Source organism: Balaenoptera borealis (genome assembly GCF_965194805.1).
Source record: "Balaenoptera borealis genome assembly, chromosome: X".
Classification (NCBI taxonomy): Eukaryota; Metazoa; Chordata; class Mammalia; order Artiodactyla; family Balaenopteridae; genus Balaenoptera; species Balaenoptera borealis.
In genome coordinates this window covers 25,917,092-25,932,676 of record NC_138881.1, presented here as the reverse complement: position 1 = coordinate 25,932,676, position 15,585 = coordinate 25,917,092, and the positions used below count along the sequence as shown (strand labels likewise).

At 34.8% G+C, this 15,585-nt stretch overlaps 1 protein-coding gene across 1 annotated transcript in view; it reads right to left on the bottom strand.

Annotated features, from left to right (window-relative positions):
• Positions 1–15,585, bottom strand: part of IL1RAPL1 (interleukin 1 receptor accessory protein like 1) — a 660,460-nt gene that overhangs the window by 598,257 nt on the left and 46,618 nt on the right. The gene's annotated exons all lie outside the window — the stretch shown is intronic.

Genomic DNA, 15,585 nt, shown 5'->3' with positions numbered 1-15,585 from the left:
TACAAAAGCACAACTCTATGCGTTTTTTTTAAAAAAAAACAGGGAAATGATTTACTGAAAAACAAAAAATGGGCTATGGCGCTAACCACCATGTCAGAATCCCATCTCTGCAATTTACTGACCTCAAGCCTATTGCCTGACTTCTCTGAATCTCCATTTCCTTGTTCATAAACATGTAAATCGTTATATCTACTTTTTAAGTTTATTGTCAGGGTTAATGTAAGATATATTAAATATTGAAATTCAAGTTAACTTTAAATTAAATTAATAAAATATTAAATATTTGAGAGAAATAAGCATAAGTACTTAAGCTGAAAATAAACTATAGTAATAATATTAGTGCAAATGATAGTTTTGTTACATTATATAAAAGTCAACTTTATGATCAATGGCAAATATGCCATGGAAGTTTAATTCCTCAAAAAAAACCCCACACACCAGACTTAAAAATAAGCAAAAATATATATATTTATATATGCATTTCTTAGGTTTTCAAATTAAATATATGTAATTAAATATTTATTATTATTATACATTCCTTAGGTTTTCAAATTATATCTTTATATATTATATATTATTATTATCATATGTATATTCTTTAGGTTCCTTATATTTATATATTCCTTATTTCTTTTTTTTTAAATTTATTTGTTTAGTTATTTATCTATTTATTTATTTATTTTTGGCTGCTTTGGGTCTTCGTTGCTGCTTAGTGTGGGCTCTCTCTAGTTGCAGTGAGCAGGGGCCACTCCTTGCTGTGGTGCACAGGCTTCTCATTGTGGTGGCTTCTCTTGCTGCGGAGCATGGGCTCTAGGCACACGGGCTTCAGTAGTTGTGGCTCACGGGCTCTAGAACGCAGGCTCAGTAGTTGTGGCACACGGGGCCAGTTGCTCCGCGGCATGTGGGATCCTCCCGGACCAGGGCTCGAACCCGTGTCCCCTGCATTGGCAGGCAGATTCTTAACTGCTGCACCACCAGGGAAGCCCTCCTTATTTTTTATAGTTGTATATTTCTTAGGTTTTCAAATTACGTACAAATAATTAAATATATTATTATATATTCCTTAGGTTTTCAAATTATACATATAGGTAAAGATTTTAATCCTTTCTTAATAACAGTAGCTTTTTACTCTAACTAGATGCACTACATGGTGAGTTCTCTCTCTGTCTGATAAAACTAAATGCATTAGGCATTTGTAATTCGTTCTTCAGTAATTGAGGGACGATTTGGATATATAACTCAATATCATTTGCCAGACAATATTCTTCAAATGTATTATTCATGTGGTGCTTATTATTTTGCAAACACTTCATAGTATACAAATGCACCTGCTGTCTGCCATTCATCTTGCTCCTCTATTCTGTCTCAATTATTTTGTCTCCATCACACAGGATAATAATCACAAGAGAGGGTAAAAGTTTCTTGACTTGTAACAGATGAGTGAATAAAAAATAAGCTTAGATAAACTGAAAAAAATGACAACAGAGAATTATAGGGGAAAGAATGAATAATTGTGATATGAAGATATCTTTAAATATATATGCTAATTGAAAAAAATTATTTCTGTAGCTCCTAAACAATATATTTTAGGATGACAATGTAAGGTAAGAAACTAAATGACTGGGGGCCTTCCCTGGTGGCGCAGTGGTTGAGAATCTGCCTGCCAATGCAGGGGACACGGGTTCGAGCCCTGGTCTGAGAAGATCCCACATGCCACGGAGCAACTAGGCCCGTGAGCCACAACTACTGAGCTTGCGTGTCTGGAGCCTGTGCTCCACAACAAGAGAGGCCGCGACAGTGAGAGGCCCGCGCACCGTGATGAAGAGTGGCCCCCGCTCGTCACAACTAGAGAAAGCCCCTGCACAGAAACGAAGACCCAACACAGCCAAAAATAAATTAATTAATTAATTAAAAAAAAAAAAAAAGAAACTAAATGACTAGTTCAAATGCCCTCCCCCCAAAAAACCTGAGTAAATTCATACATGTGGAAAATACTTTTAAAATATTTTATATGTAAGTGTAAAGATTTATATCACTCAAAAATATCATCTTCCTGATTTTCTGGAATTGAAGGTTGCTTGAAAAGAATGGGAAATTTGAAAATATCAGAAAAATATATTCGTTAATAGTTATTTTTGTTGAAAGACTTAATTTTATTGTAATGATATTTGCTATTTGAGACATCCCCTTGGATGACCAGTAAACATCTTTCATTTAACACGTCCAAATATGATGACATTCATCTTTTTCCTGATCCTATTAGAACCTTTACTGTTTGGTGTTAGAATAATTCACAAAGTAACTGAATTACTTACCAAGTAATTTTAAATAACTTAAAAAATAGAAAATCTATCTGCATACCCTTCTTATCCCTAACTGTTTCTACTCTAACTTTGAGGGATGCCTAGAGAAATTCTCAGGCTTCCTTCTTAGTAGCTGAATAATCACCCACCTTGAATGAGTCCTGACACTAGCAAATGGATTAATGATAAAATATTTTCATCTGTGACATTTCTGACCAAGTCACACTCCTTTGCTTAATATCCTTCCCTGAATCTGCATACTCTGTGGAATCAAATTCAAACTATTTTGTTTAGCTATACAAGGTCTTTTTAGACCAGGATTTATCTTGTATCTCTTTCCCATCTCCTACTACTTCCCCATTCACATCTGTGGCTTTGGCAGTACCTAACTCTTGGTGCTCCCAATGTGCCATGTTCATCCTCACATCCATGTGTTGGTGGAGACCCTCAAGCAGGAACTCCTTCCCATTCTCTGCTCATAGCTTAGTACTCAGCCTAAGTACCACCCATCTGGATCTGGGTCTACTTCCATATCATCCTTTATTACAGCACAGTTCAAACTATTTCACAGGATTATTTGCGAATCAAATATGGTAGTAAATATTAAAAAAGAAATGAAAAGGTAAATTAATATAAACATCCTTTCCAAATTTTTGTTTATTTTTTCAAACATAGATTGTATGACTTTGCATTTACTTATATAGCATTAGTACTTTTACTTGAACGGTTAAAATTTTACTATATATAATTATAATCATATGTAATGTACATTTATATTCTCTAACTCTGTGTTGAATGTCACAATTGTCTTTTTAAAACATCAGAAGAATACTAAATGAGAACTATTACTTATTTAAATATAATTTAACTTTAAGCAGAGGTTATGATGATGATAAGAAATAAGAAAATTAAATAAAGCTTTTTTTGTTTTCTTGGATTTGAACCAAGAAAATATTCCTGAATTCACAATTCAGTCATAGGTCATTCTGATGAACTATAACATATAAGTTTCCTTCTACAAAATTCCAAGGCTAAACTAAGGAACAAGAAGAAGACAAATCAGTAAGATACTCCTTTTTATTTCAAATCACCTCATTTTTGGTACATTTATGTTTCTTAGAAGTTTTGAATTCTGGGCATATACCAATGTATGCAAATAAGACAATGTTCTCCTGTCTTTGCTTCCCTGTTATTGTCACGTGATAACAGCCTGATGGAGTCTTATTAGATGTTTGGGATGACAGGACTTAAAAAACGATGTGGTGGGAAAATGGGGAGTTGTTCAGTGAGCAGAGTTTCAGTTTTGCAAGATGAAAAAGTTATAGAAATTTGTTGTACAGCAATGTGAATATACCTAACACTACTGAACTGTATACTTAAAAATGGTTAAGGTGATAAATTTTATGTTTCATGTTTTTTATCACAATTAAAAATTTTAAAACAACAACAATAAAACTGTGGCATACAAAATACTTCATTTTCAGGGTCCTTAGGGGAACCTCAGTCACCTATGGGTTCATAGCCCTGTTGTCAAAAGCACAACCCTCTGGAGCCAGCCAGTTTTCATTTCAAAACATGGCTTTGCCACTTACTAGTTGTGGGGCCATAGGTAAGTCACCTAACTTCTCTGTGCTTCAATTTTTCCATCTGCAAAATGGAGACATTTCATAGGACCCTTTTCACACAGTTGTTATAAGTATTAAAGAAGATAATATTTGTAAGCAGCTGAGACATTCCATAAAGTAAATTATCCAGAATGACTGAAATGGAGGAGTTATTCTCACCAAATTTAGAAGATATGTTTCAGATGATCTAACTATATAGGCTATACGGCAAATGTGAAATCCCTCTGATGAGCAACGGGGGCCACCTGGAAGTGGTGCTAATTCTCCAATGCAAATGAGTGAGATCGGCATTATCGCTGATTTATCAAATGATGTGGTTATCAGTTTTCTGACGCTGTGGACACAGCCAACAAATGGTAGTTGCTAATGCAAGCCCCAAATCAAACATCCCAACAGGAGACCTTCTGAATTGCAAATTAAGTTGCCTCACACATGCCCCACTCCACATAGCCTGCTTCAGTGTAGGTGGCTGAGGACTTTATGTATTTAATGACTGATGATTCACCTATACAAAGAGGGAGGAGGCCAGTGAGCACCCAGTGTTTCAGAGTGGAAAGGAGCCTGTGGGTACAATTGTAGGCACCAATCAAAACCAGCAGTGCCCAACTCCTCACCTAAAATGCTTAACAGTAACTACGATGGGGTTGCCATACTTCGCGTTCATTCATTCACAAATATTTATTGAGCACCTATAACAGGACAGACGATGTCAAAGCCCTAAAGACACAGCAATAAATGAGACAATGCCTTTCAAAAGCTTACAGCCTAGTACATTAAGAACAAATAAATATTAATAAAGTAGAGAAAACTCTAGCTTGGCTTTCAAATCGAATTGATCAAGCACAATTCCTGCATTAACCTTCTAATTTTTAAAATTATATTTCAAGACTCTATGGCATTCAATGGTAATTTTAAGAAACATTGCCAATTAGGATTTAAAATGGAAATAGCAAAAGACTTCCAGATGTAGTGTTGGCATAATATCACTTTTTTATCACTTGCCCTCATTTCAGCTTAATAAACTCTCTTGGCTCTCATCTTTCAGTGTTTAATCCAAAGCAATTAAACTGATATGCAAATGCCATCTCCATTGCTTTAAGAGTGACACTTAACACAATTTCATTATAATAGGCAACTGGAATGTTTGTAGAATGATCAGCTCATTTTTATTTTTAAAAATGTGCTTTTCAAAAAAAAAAAAATGTGCTTTTCTTGCAAGGTATGCTTGTAAATAAAATGTCCACACACACAAATTTTACTTGATAAATAACATGTAGATAATATTTGTTTTGTATACTGAACACAAAGTCCATACCATGTGGTATTTCTATTTAAAAGCCTGCTATTCTTTTGCTTAGTCTCTACAGAAATGAATATTTTAGCTAATGAATTATATTAACAAAAAGTACAGGATAAGCAGAAAATGAACAAAGTGTGTGTGTGTGTGTGTGTGTGTGTGTGTGTGTGTGTGTGTGTGTATTGTTTAAGGTAGTCTGTCTTTTAGGATTCAGTTCTAATTAGGGAATGAGAAGGTTATAGTGGAAATTCCAAATACACTTTATTAGATTCAATTAGTTAAGTATTCGTGGTATTAATAGTCCCAGTTCTTCACTCCTGCCTGTACCCATACCCTTGGACATGTAACCTCCACTCTGAGTCTGAGTCCACCATGTGACTTGCTTGGGCCAATGGGATCTTAGAAATCATGAAGCAGGGGCTTAAATCAGTACTTACACATCTCTTCTCCCTTTGTTGCACTTCTCCTGTTGACATGAGAACATACCTGAGCTAGCCTCTGGAGGATGAAAGTCTCACAGAGTTAGATTCTAGCCACCCCAGTTATTCCATCTGAGGCCAGGCCATCCTAAATCAGTCAACAAGTAGCTGACTTCTAGAGAGGAAGTCAGCTGTAGTTGGCTAGGTTTAGGACATAGTATACTTTCTCATCTCTGAGAGTCATATTTTTATCATCATCAGTTGGAACAAATGCATTATGCTGGATGGTACATATCACTGTTTTAAGAAGGAATAGATTTTCCATTAAGCATTATTGACATATATTCAATAACACCCTTAAACACTCAAGAGGCTTTAGAAATATACTCTATTAAGAAGAAAGATGTATCAGAATTTGAGCATTTCTTAAAAGGAAACATTTTTCAACTAAAGGCCTTAGTCTAGTAGCTGAAAAAATATTTGATAGACAAATTAATATTCATAATTCAATAAATATTTATTGAGAAACTATGGGCTACTCATTGTCCAAAGTTCTGGGATACAAAATAGGATTAGCCTTTGGACTTTAAGTGTTATGCTTGGTAAAATCAAATTTAAAAAATCCTAATTCAACCAAATACTATAAACAACAACAACACAAAAATGAGCATTACAAAATTTGTTTTGACAGAAATAATCTAAAAATATTCAATTTGTATTTATGCCCAAAAAGGAAACAAAAATATAAAAGAGTGAAATATGTGAGCTATAATTAATCTGAACTTTATTTTATTTTAATTTTGACTCCTATAATTATTTTGTGACTAATCTACTCCATGGGTAACCCAAGACTTACATGGCTAAGAAACATTTAAGCGACTCTAAAAACCTGCAGTTTTAGCATGACCCCAAGACACACAGTTGTCCAATTTACCAAACCTTAAATCATGGAAACGCTTATCTCCCATTGGGAGTGTTTAGGGGCTAAGGTGAGGTTGATAGGGTTTAAGTCCAATCTCCAACATTTATTAGCTGCCTGACCTCAGGTCAGTTATTTAAACTCTTTAACGTATTACGATAAACATTTTTGAAACTCCAGAGTTGAACTACACTGAATATGACCTTTTCATGTTGGAATTATTACTAGCTAACAGATATGGTTTTGTTCCCACTGATTCTATAGCTCCATGACATACTTTCTTACCTATAATAAGAATCTAAAATGAAAAAAACAATTTTAGCCCATTAGCTTAACAGTTTACCTCACACACTCCTTTTGACTTTGATCATCACACCTAAATTTACAAACAAAAATTTTTCTGACACCCAAAAAGAAATAAATACCTATCTTGGGGTGATAGCTTTATGCTACAAATGTTTCCCGGTTGTAATCATTGGAGTACATGAAAAAGAAAAGTATCTTTAAAAAATGTATCTGACAAAGCTAAATAAATTGTTGGAATACAGATTGCTATTTATGATTATATTGTCTACTTCTTACATTCTTCCTAGAATTCTTCACACATTGTATGCATCCTTTGGGTTCTTCTCATAGCATTAGATATAAGATATACAAATTACTAAATACAGTTACTGGGTTAATAATGATTTTCTAAATCCCAAACTCTGTACAATCATTAAAGTTATAATCATCATCATCACTTATCTTTTAAAGAAGTGTGGCACTGTGGAAAAATTAATACATTGTTTATTAGAAGCACTGAGATTGAGCACCATCTATATCAGTGTGCTGATTGATTTGGCAAGTCTCACTCTCTGAGCCTCTTTGCCCTCATGTATAAAAAGTGAATAACAATATCTGACCTAACTCATAGGCTTGACATGAGGATCACAGTTAAAATGCACATGAAAGTAGAAGTGGAAGACATTCATAAACAATAAAGTTACGCATTACTAATTTTCTATGAGTCTCAGTTTCACTTATAAAATAGCAATAATAATTTCTAGCTCACAGGATTTTCTGAGGATTCAATAGAAAAATACTTAACATATGCAAAACACCATAATGCCAGAGACAGAGGAGTAGCTCAATAAATAATGGTGGTTGTACAACTTTAAACATTTAAAACAACTTAGAAATTTAGAGATAAAGTATTATTTACATATATTTTTTCATATATTATACTCCATAATATAATCACATATTATACCCTTTTTCATTTGTAGTACAATAAACTGTTCTGAATGAGAAAGAATAGCTGGAGAAAAAAAAATCTGACATGAGAATAATACGGTGAGACTTTCTCAGATTCTTAGACGTTCTCTGATTCTTTCTATTATCTCCAGATGAAAAAAAATTATAAAGTATCAGATGTCATATTATTAACTTTCCATTTCTCTGTTGTTTCTAGGTATTGGTTTGATGAGTAAATGTACCAAAAAAATTCTTTTGAGGTCAAAAGATCCTTTGTTATAGATAATATCTGATAAGTAGTTCTAAGAAAAGAGAAGACTACACAACAGCCCTGATTTATGTGGTCAATAGTGAAATATTCATTAATTGATTTCTTCAAAATCTGAATACAGGTTAGAATTCTCCAAGATTAACATGGGCTCCTGTGCGTCTAATTCCTCCATCATTCCTTCCTGTCTTACCTCTTTTAATCAGCTTATATCCCATAACTCCTTCCTGGCTTCATTTAATTCCCTGACAATCTAAATCTAAATCTAAATCTAAATCTAAATCTAAATCAATCATCTCAATACCCATGAGTGTCTCACTATATCTTTTTATTTCACCCAATTTTCCAAGTCCTGACTCCTTCTTCAAAGTCATGAATTCATTCTTAAATCACACAGCCAAACCATCCAGAGGTTTTATTTAAAGATTATTTTTTTGTAAAATCCCTATCATATTAATGAGAGTAACTATTTCAAGGTGCTTAAGATTGATAGAAATTGTCCAAAGGAGAAAATTAAGTTAAAATGTAGATTAGAAATAAAGCTGACAGTAGCAAGAAAGCAAGGTCAGAGAATGAGAATTATGTCCTAGAAATCTGAAATGTTAAATAGAAAATCTGGTTGAGAAAACGCCTATATAAGAAAGAGTGGGGAAGTTCTAGTTCTAGTAATATGGCAAACTAGGTTATTTGGACCAAGAACTGAAAATAAGTAAAAATACTAGATTCTTTCCCTCAAAATGAAATAGTTCATAAGAATCCTAGGCCAAAATCTAAGTAAAACCAGAGCTCAAAGAATTAAGTGGCCCACTGAAGACATTTTCCTGAGGGCATTACTAACACAGTAATCTCAGTCACCACAATCTTGGTTTAATGGTGGCACAGGTCTGATAGCCTAGGGATTGGGGGTTTAGTCAAATCTCAAATTGGAGAGACCCTCATCCAGTAAAGCTAAGGCCTACAATCATTAAGAAAATGATGAAACATAACTAAACTTGACCCTCTCCAACGTCTTATACATCCTTAAGGTAGATCTATAGCACAAATTCATATTACTTATATAGTTCCCAAAAAAACCTCAAGCTATGAATTTCATTTAATTTATAGTGATCCCAGAGTGATCACACCTTAGGCACTTGCCAAGGCAAATGGAAATCTTTTCCAGAAGAGTTCCCCTTCATCCTAGGCCTCAGAGAAAACCCCAAAATAATATTCTAAGGAAAATGATCAGCTCATTGAAAACACAGACAAACAAAAACCAACTAAGCACAAAGGGGAAATAAAGTGCCTTGAGCAAGAATCATGAGAAAGAATAAAGAGAAGCTATCTCTCCACTCTCTGTAGTGAAACTACAGATTTAAAGTTACCAACCAGCAATTTTAAAACAAAGAAATAAAAGACAAGCATAAGCATATATAGATATTTCTATACCTGTCTATAAAAATTACCTAACCAATTTAAAATAAGGCAACTCTTAGAACTTCCAGAAAAGAAAATATAATAAATAAAATTAAAATCTCAAGGGATAGGTTTAATACCACATTAATTACAGCTGATGAGAAAATAGAAATGAAACATACATGCAGTGATGGAGAGGGGGCCAGTCACTGCAACAGGGGAGTACCCACCATCTCCCAAATATCCTTCTTTACTCAGGGTTAGCCATGACAAATTGGTACTGGAATACTCTTTATAAATGGGAAGGTCCTTGAGGGTCACAGATGATGCTAGGTCAGCTTTGGTAGTAGTACAGATGTAAGCACACCAAGGCCACATATTTCTAGATTGCATCCTTGGCCCTGATCATCCTTACAATGAATGTTTTGCTGCTTATATAAAGGATAGGAAGAAGGTAGAGCAAATCAAAATCTACTTTTAGGAAAAATCAAAAACAAAACAGATGCTCGCCATATATATGTTAGAAGTTTCTTCCCAAGTATTTAATTATACAGTTTTTTTTCAATATGAAAATGAATGTAAATAGCATAAAAAGTGATTTTTTTAAACTGTAATCAGACTTTCAGAGAAAAATGACAGCCAAGCACTTATTGTGTACCAAACAAGGTACCAAGTGTTTTATGCATATCATCTCCTCAACCTTCACAATACCCTAGAAAGAAGAAATTCATATCCTCCTTTGACACTTAAGGAAATAGATTCAGAGGAGAAATAAATTGAAAATGACGGAACAGGATTTGAACTCAGGTCTGCTGATTTAACAGCTCAGGCTCTTAACTAAAAATAGTGTTATTTTATATAAAAATAAATTCAGGTTAAAAGAGCAGGGTCATCTTATTTTAAAAAGCACTTTTTACATCTATACCACTTCAATGACATTGCCCCCCAATTCCTTCCCTAACTCTGACAACTTACTATCAAACTAGAAGAACCCTGCTAGGTAAAAGGATTCTATCCTGAATATAAGTTGTTAACCATTCCACAGTGTGAACAATGTCATAAATGGAGATCTAGAAGGCAACTTGATAAATATGATCGATTTCGGAATCTAAAGAATCACGTGGGTTAGAGTAACATCAGCTACAACAAGGCAAAATGTAACATCGCTTAAGGGAAGAGCCACCACTTGGTTTCACAGCCAGCTGCAAAGGATTAACAGACACCAGTGGCAGCATGCTGACTATGAGCCAGCTGGGGGATGTAGCCAAACTGATTTCAGCTAAAATTTTTTTTTAAATCACAATATTTAGACCAAGGGAGGGGCTAGTCTTGCTCTTCCCCGTGGTAGCTAGATCAAAGAAGAGCGATGTGATTGGAAACTATGTCATATGAATCATTGTCAGAACTAGAGATGTTTAGCTTATAAAAGAATATAGGAGTGTAAGAAGCAGGAGATGTGACAGAGGCACACATGTGTCCCCAGACATCTGTCCATAGGGAGATCCTAATGATTCCCATCAGAGATTTTAAAAATTCAGTTTTGCACATTAGATTTATTGAGCTTAGAAGCCACTCAAATTTCATTTTGTGTTTTCTATAAGTTTATTTATATCTGGGGAAACTCTAGCAAGGATCACAGCCAAAGAAGGCATTAAGATATTACATTGCCTCTGAGCACCATTTACACTCCCTGCTTTACTGGAAGAGTAGCCTAAACAGGGATGTTACAGCTTTCTTAATATATCAGAAGAGCTTATGTAAGACTGAAGAACTGCAATTGCTCTAGGGTAGGGTCCAAAGACAGAGAACTTGGCTCAAAAGGAAAGAACTTTGATGAACTCAAAATAAAGAAGGAATTTCAAACTGAATGGTGCAAACAGAAATGCCTGTCTCAGGATGTCATGGACCCAAAGTTCAAATATAGGATAGACGCCCATTTGGCAGATATGGGGAAAAGGCACCTAAGAAGAGTTCTTAGGATTAAATGAGCTACGAAGTCCCCCCTCCCCCATCCTGAGATTATTTTAGACTAAAACTCCCAAATCTCTTCCCTTTCTTTAACTCTCTCCTAAACGTCTAACCTCATTTTCAAATATTTGTTTGAAACAGTCATTCTCAAAATTCTTCTAGTATCTTACATCCATTCAGTTAAAGACCAGAATATATCATCTGCCCAATTTCCTGTTTTTATTCTGCTACCACATTATCCTAGTCATCCAAGCAGGCAACCAGTCATTATGGGCCCCTCCCTTTTCCTTCTCAATCAGTTGCTAAATCATGTGGATTCTGCTTTACACAGTCTCTCACATCCACCCCCTCCTTTCCAGTTCTTTCCCACTATCCTAGTCAAAGTCTTCACTATTTCTCACTTAGGCCGTTTGGTAATGAGCTGTTAACTATTATCCCTCCCTCTGACCTCACCTCCATTCTATTTATCTAATATATGACAGCCAAATCAATTTTTCTTAAAAGTAGGCTGGATGACACATCTCCCTCTTCAAAATTCATCACCTCCTACGGAAGTAATACAACGCCCTCACAATGGGATATGATCTAAAAGCTACATGGAACCTTTCCGTTCTTGTTCTCACTGTGATCATCATAGGTGCAACACGCTCCATTTCTGCCAAAGCTTTTGATTTTACATCCTTGGATGTTCTATCTAACTTAGGTAACACTAATTCCTTGCCTGGAGTGTGCCTGTCTAATTTTCACCTTTGTAGTCAAAACTCATTTCAAACACTACTTACTCAAAGACATCTTTACATGTGTGATTACTCTCATTTATAATCTTTTATAGCCCTTTGTTTACATGTTCTTTAGGCTACAATGTAATCCGTTTTGTATTATAAGTATCTGCACACCCAGAAGAATTCACCCCGTTATACTTCGAAAGCCTCAAGCAAAAGGACTGTTACTCGTCACTGATGCTCTGTGGCATCTGGCACAGTGTAAGTGTTCGATAAATAAATATGAGATAGACCAATTAATACTGCCATTTTCCAGTATATGCATTTCGCTTTTGATTTTAACTTGGTATTCTCATAAAAATTTGACAATAAGTGTATAATGCATACACAATCATCACCGCCAGTGGACAAACCTGGCAAGGTGTATTTCCTCCTGACAGTCAACAGTGGAGGTTTAATATGCCCTAAGGAAAGTAATTCACTAAATCCATCAGCTCTTTTGGTCAAAAGGATATATCACATTTGCAAATCAATTGTCTGCTTAAAACTCCTTTCCTTGTGAACATTTTTTGGGGGGGTTTACTTTATATATATATATCTATATATGTTTCTATATCTATTTATAATGCTTACTCTGCTCAGACATTGTTCTAAGTGCTTTACAAAATATAACTCATTTAATTTTAACATGCAGTTTCCTATGTTAACTCCTTCAATCCTTCAATTCAGGGATGATGCTAAAGGTATCTTTTATGATGCCTGCTTAGCCACATACCCTTTCAAGTGAAACTGCCCCACTGAGAGCACAGATTCAAGCTCAGCTGGAGGCAACCAAACATCCTTCCTATTCCTACCACTCTATTCCCGCCTCCCTTCCCCACCCACAAATCCCTACAAATGAGGACAAGTTGAACAGTGAAGAGCACTGTAGAGGGTAGAATAATGGCTCCCCAAAGATGTCCACATCTTAATCTTCGGAACCTGTGAATATATTACCTTACATGGCAAAAAGGACTTTGCTCACGTGATTAAATTAAGAATCATGAGATGATTAGCCAGGATTATCTAGGTGGACCCAATCTAATCACGAGGGTCCTTATAAGGGAAAGAGGTAGGTGTTAACTTTAATACTGACTATACTGGGTAAGGATCTTGACACCAGTACAAAAGAGAGAAGAAATGGGTCTGTTCTTCACTGGAGCCTTTTGGGGTTTAAATCAAAGTACTGAACTGGCCTCAGTAAACAAGAAGGAATATATTTTGGTGATAACCCAAATAGCCAGAAAGTAACATTCCTATTTTAGAGGAAATATTAAAAGCACAGAGAAAAGAAATATAAAACTCTTGCTAATTATCCATGTAATTGAGTTAATATTCCATAGTTGTTGGACTACGATTTGTAATGTGACTTAATGATTCAAAGAAATTGTCATATATTATGACACACACATATTCATATATACACCAATTTCTACCGTACACCATTCACAAAATAAATTCTAGACGGATTATACATCAAAATGCTTTTTTAAAAAAGCTATAAATGTACCAGAGTTTAGATTCTGAAACTTGGGATAGGGAAGGCTGGAAGGCTTTCTTAAATAACACAAAACAAGGCAGGGGGGTGGGGGAACCATGAAAGATAAGATTGATATATTTAATTTATAAAATTTAAAAATTGTTAACTTAAGCAAAGTAAAAAAGATAAACAACACACTCTAAGAAAATATCTGCAATGTATAAAATCTGCAAAGGATTTAAAAGAACAGGCTATGAAGAGGCATTTCAAAAAGGAGAAAGACAAATGAGCCAGTAAATATATGAAAACCTGAACTCACTAGGAATCAGAGAAACACATATTAAAATAACACAGCAGTAGCATTTTCTCTTTTCAGTGCTTCTAAAAGATAGGGGGCCTATGAACTCTTACAACCTGCTGGTGGGAAAGTCAATTGGTACCGACATTTGGAGGGCAATTTCGCAGTATCTATTAAAATCAACAATGCTTGTACCCTATGACTATCAGTTCCACTTCCTAGTATCTACCCAGAGAAATACTTGCTTATCTGTACACAATGAAGCATAATCATGGATTATAACTGAAATATTGTTTGTAATGGTAGAACATTTGGACAATCCTAAATATCTACCAGTAGGGAAATGATTTAATACAATTTTTGTGTGCTCTGTGAAATATTCTTCATGAGTTAATAAGCCTATATATACTGACATGGGGAAACCTTGCAGATGTATAAAAATGATCTGCAAAATGATTCACACAATTTCAGTAGAAAAACAAACAAACAAAATCTGATTGCTTGTGCTCTGGAGAAGTTAGAGAAAAGAGATGAATATTGGCCAAGGCAGACTACTACATTCTCTGTGTGTTTTATTTTTTAACTTTCTTTTTTACAGTAGGAATGGATTCATGCTTTACTTGTCTACGTAAAATACATGGAAATTATAAACACTTTCTAAAAAGGAAAGCGAATCAAGGCAAATGTCTATGTAAAATGAATACCTAGATGAGTGAATAGATGAATGGGGCTTTTAAATTTTTCCTTTCCTGTGCACATAAAATATATTTCATGTTTATGGTGATAGAATTTAATTCCAGAGATGAAAATATGGACTTAAGTGTGGCCAAAAATAAGCCACTAAGAATGAACAATTAATTTTATTATTTTTTAATTTCAAAGATATATGGCCTTCTATTTCTATTTATTCTTACTCATTTCCATTGAATTACTTTTCTGGTCGTAATGAAATGATCAGGTCAACCGCAAAAGACTAAGTAAGTGAAATCCCAGATCAGTGAAACTTTTTGAGTAGATTTACAACCTGCATTTGGGAACAACAGAAAGTAATACGTTACCGAATAATGAAAACATGGGCATAAAAATGGAACAGTTTCATATGCATGGCAAAGCTTTGAAAATTTTGCACTTCATGCAAAGTGCGCTAATAAATGTCAATTTCCGTACTGTACTTGGCATCCTGTTCATTTGCATTAACCTACTTTTGAAGTGTCCCTAATGCAGAATTTCCTCCCTTGTTCTCCTACCTACACTTGTGTGTGTGTGTGTGTGTGTGTGTGTGTGTGTGTGTGTGTGTGAGTGAGAGAGACAGAGAGAGAGAGAGAGAGAGAGGGAGGGGGAGAGAGAGAGAGAGTCACTAATGTAGGGCAAGAATGGAAGCCCAATTAAAAAGAGTTTCTCACTGATGTTTGTTCGGAAAATTTAGCCCTTAACTAAATGAATATTATACACACACAGACGCACATACATATATGGATATTCTGATGTAAAACCATACAAATCAATCTTTTCTCATAGAATATCATGAGGTTGGTTAATACTTTATGTAGTGTTTCCTTCTCCGGGAATTCATCACAGAATGCTTTTACACTGTATCTCCATCAGATAATGCTATT